Below are 4,619 nucleotides of genomic sequence, written 5' to 3'. Positions count from 1 at the left end.
TGAGTGAATGAATGGCAATTCCCATTCATTCACCCACACACAAACACCACGAACACTACACGTGCACAGCAACCAAGGAGCAACAGAGGAAGTCACACCTTGGTTCGAAATTCCTGGGAGATAAGAACGAGAGCAAACTAAATGCGTCTGTTCTCAGCGGGCTCCAAAACAGGAATGATTTTTGGTTTAAATTTTAAACAGATTGGAATTTTTATCGAACACGAGTTTTTTTGGGAACCTCTAATTTTGATTTAAAAAAAAAATGGTGTTTATATTCAAGAAAATAGGAGAGAGGAACAAAAAAGAAAGGCTTTTGTACTCCTATGATAAGGAAAATAAGACTTAAAAGGTCAACAAAAATGAAAGAGAAAGAAGAGCATGATTATGGTTTTCTGTTAAATAGCTCAGAGACACTACTTCTTCTTTATCAGTACTCTTATTTCTGGTCTCTCACTCACTGCACAAGCTAAATAAATTTGGTGGTAGACAGCTAAAGTCATGAGTACCCGATTGTCTAATAGCTTCAAGTTTCCCTATTTGCCAAGAGAGGAATGGAAAATTAAATGCCACTCTGGAGAGTGAAAAAAAAGGAATGAGTAACGAGTAATTTTTGCCTCATGACAATTACACCATTTCAAAATCTAATGAAACTATTGACTTGTCAAACTTTGGGTTGCCCAAGAATTTCCCAGTTTGATGACTAACGACTCACGAAACCTCTATTAGTTGTGAAGGCAGAGTCTATAGCATTCATTGCGAAATTCTTGAGCAAGCCGGAGTTTGACAAGTCCATAGTTCCTTTTTCGAAAAAAGTAACGAATTACTGCAATTTCTTAGCTTGTAATTTTGTAACTATTGCCCTATAACTATCACAATAGCTGCTTGCACCAAAATTTGAATCCATTATCACTCGGGAGAAGGTTTTTGACTTATCATTGTTGCCACTTGGCTTCACGACTGATTGGCTGAACCAGCATCTTGCACATCTTTAAAATTGCATAATAAAAAGACAGCAGCGGTAAATTGACAAATCAGAGTGAAACGTTATGTTACTGAAATACGTTTCATTGCATGATATACTTATGATTGACCTTGTTTTCAAATTTTTCAAAAGTTATCAAAAATTAACCACCCATCTCCTGACCGTTTACCCATGCCCCATGGAAACATGTTAAGATTTTAGCTGCTTTGGTCCGTGCGGAAGTTTTAGCGTTGTCTTTGGTGGACTGCATTTCAAGAATATTGTGATCAGAGAGATGACTTTACGTTACTTGAATGTCTGCCACTATGTCTGGGTCGTTTTTACAAACGAAGTCCAGGATACCTTCCAATCGCGCGGCTTTTTCGACATGTTGCAAGAGATTTTCCTGGATCATGAACTCTTCTAGTAGTGGGAAAGATACTGAAGAGTCCTTTGGCAAGAGAATGTAGCTCATGGGGCTCGGACGCCACTCGACGGTGGTTGTTGGGAAAATACGGTAAATCCCCCATTATCAGGTGACGGGAGCATGTGGCCTTTGCCAATTCTCTCTGGATAAATGCAAGCCCGGTGTGAAACGAATTTTGGAGCTTGAAGGTGGTCTATAAACCGTGATAAACGTTAGGTCCCAGGTTAGTGCATGCACAAATAATATTTCTACCTCTTCATTCGAGAAGTTAGTTAGGGTGGCTATACAATCATTTTTTATGTACAGGCATACTCCGCCATGAGGGAAGATAGTATTTTGAGGCCTCTCCCTATCGCAACGAAACAAATTTAATCCCTTTATGGCCAATTCTTCGTCTAGTACCCCGTCCCGCAACCAAGTCTCCGTGACAGAGATAAAATTAACACACTTATCTAAGGCCAACTGTTCCACAAATTTTACTTTGGATGACCTTTTTTTATATAAGACATTGCGCATTAAGATAAACTCCGTTTAATAAATCGGAATTTTTTTATGTATCATGCTTATAAGAGATTCTACCATCCCCTCGAGCCGTAAAAATCCCTTTTCTGTACGTATATGCATATGTAGGATTTGGGATTTGTGTATTTGGGAATTGTGCTAAATGGAGTGGGGGATGATAGATTGGGGGAGGGGGAGAGGGAAACGAAGGGACCATCGGTGCTATCGTTTGCTTTTGATCAAGGGCGTTAGCTTTGTTTTTCCGTTCTTGTCTCGGACGCTCTCTTTGCGTTCCTTTGACGTGAACGTTTTTGCATTTGAGATTGAGACATGTTTCGGTCTTCATAGATTGAACACGTATGTATGGGTGAAAGTACGGACAACCTTCGTCTCCTTTACTGCATCCTCTCTTATTGTATTTCTTTAATCCAAATTTCAAAATCTTAAAGCACCATTTGAGGTGCTCACAAGTCACAGATCATAGAACGACTAGATGTCGCGTTGGCCTGACCTCATTTCAGAGGAAAATGGATTTTGTGTCAACAACTCTGTGCACCAAAAAAGAGGAGGGTGACTGCTTGATCGCTACTAATGACCTACAATCGCTGGGTCTTCAACGAACGCAATCAGTGACAAACTCACTCAGAATCCGGCCACGCTGGCCGACGAAAAAGCATGAATCACTGTACACCAAAATTTATGTACCAGCTGATGAAGGCAAGTGTTCGCATTTTTCCTCGCGCTATGTGAGGTCTAGTCATTATATGGCCTGTGTCATAGGTGCATCCATGCTTTTCATTTGGGCATGGCTGATTAGGGTGGGTTTTACAAATCTGATCTGATTTGGAGTCATTGATATTAGGGGTTTCTGCTACCCCTTTTTTCAAGGAAATTGCGTTCAAAGGTGAACTTGTCGGGTCATTTTGAGTCAGTGTGTCTTCAGTTTCCGTTAGGACCAAGGACTTGGTCTTGGATATCCAAGCTTGAAACATCTCAATGATGTACACTTTGTTTATTGAACTCAAGTCCTTTCCCTGGACCGCGAGTTCCAAGCAAAGCTTGGCCTCCGCACCCACAGAGCTCAAGAAAACGTCCATCACTGGCTGGTCAAGCACTTGAATAAAAAGACAAAGTGCCAAAAGGAGAAAATCAATCCCGCAATAGTAACACGATCTGTGTGTGGGATGGAAGACTAGCATTTCCTCTGTTTTGATTTGGTTTGAAAACCTCTTGTATTTAGCAATTTATCTTTTATCAGAGATGTTTCTGATTTTAAAGAAGAAGTACGTTACAAAATGAAAAGGCGGCCCAACCATCAACATAGTGTATCTCAAAGAAAAGGCAATTTGATAAAAAAAAAGAGGCAGAGCTATATGGAAGGGATGGATGTAATAAATATCTGGCAGGCGATTGACAATATCCCTGCAACCTATGTTTACTTTCATGCAAAAGGTTTTGTAGAAAAAAAATCAAGAAACCTTAATTCTCACTATTCTTAATCCTAAAATTTACCCAAGCTTTTGAAGAATTTTGCAATTTTCCAAATCATTTGTATTTTTGCGCTGAAATGGCTGAAATCCCATGATAAATTGCAGAAAAGTGTCAAACTTTGATGGTAAAATTGCAAAGTTTGCAGATGCAAAAAAAATGCAAAACAATCTGAGATATGAAAGTTTTTATTTGCAAATTTGCATAATTTGTAAGACGCAAGTTATGGTCGGCCCTTTGATAACGCGCCCACACTTTTGGAATCACCATTACCAACGAAGTGGTAAGAGGAAAAGCACAGTTTCACAAGGTTTTGGTGACTTAGTTTTCAAACGTCACCTTTACTAAACTTACCTTTAGCGCAATTTGATGAAAAAAGGAGATAAGGAAAAGTCACTGGTATGCTATAAATTTGCAATATATAGCTCGCTTTTTATCCATTTGGATGTTAAAAGTGTTTCTAAGGTCTCTCAGAAGAGTTGATGGTATATTTATGGTGTTAGATTGGATCAACAATAAGGTGTTCAGCGAAAAATACCTTAATAAAGAAAGGCATTTAAGAGCGTGTTCTTGTCCTTCTTCGTTTGTTTTTCCGTCTTCTTTTGAAATTTTTGTCCTATGTGTCTAAATGTTTTTTCTCTTACAAATTTGAGGTTTGCTTGCAAACTTGGTTAAAACTGAACGGAAGGTGAAACTTTTGATATGAGGTTTTGTGACCATTTGTGGGTGTGAATTTGGCGCTTTTGACAAAGGTCGACTAGAGGAGAATAGAACAAAGGATATGTCTCGTGCTAAGAACCTTCGCTGCCATTTTTTGATCTGCTTTTGATGTTTGGTTGTTTGGTTTGGTGGGTGCAAGTGTTCGAGGGGGAGTCAAGTCGGCAAGCACAACATTGTAGACGTTTTTCTCCACCAATTTCATCCTTGCTCTTCCTGTGGCAGGACTCCGTTTTTGTAAGGTTTTTCATTATACTTGACTTACGTTGACCCATTTATAAGCAAAAGAAAATCGTTTGAAGAACAAGTGAAAAGCCAATGGGATAATTCATCGGACGGGACAACAGACTTACGTTTAGAATTAGGAAGTTCGAGTTTTATTTGTTTACGCTTGTATATTTGCAATAAATATAGATCCGAACAAAGATGTTTTGTCAGTCTTTTTTGAGAATTGCGTTATTCATAGGAAGGACAGCAACTGCAAATTGGCAGATGATGTTCAAATAAAACGGAGTAACACTTGTT

At 39.0% G+C, this 4,619-nt stretch overlaps 1 protein-coding gene across 1 annotated transcript in view; it reads right to left on the bottom strand.

Annotated features, from left to right (window-relative positions):
• LOC131881389 (procathepsin L-like) overlaps nt 1–4,619 on the bottom strand; it is a gene marked incomplete at its 5' end in the record, with an annotated part of 8,044 nt that overhangs the window by 2,496 nt on the left and 929 nt on the right.

The sequence above is a fragment of the Tigriopus californicus genome, chromosome 5 (assembly GCF_007210705.1).
Source record: "Tigriopus californicus strain San Diego chromosome 5, Tcal_SD_v2.1, whole genome shotgun sequence".
In the NCBI taxonomy this organism is placed as follows: domain Eukaryota; kingdom Metazoa; phylum Arthropoda; class Copepoda; order Harpacticoida; family Harpacticidae; genus Tigriopus; species Tigriopus californicus.
This window is presented reverse-complemented; position numbering and strand designations above follow the sequence as displayed.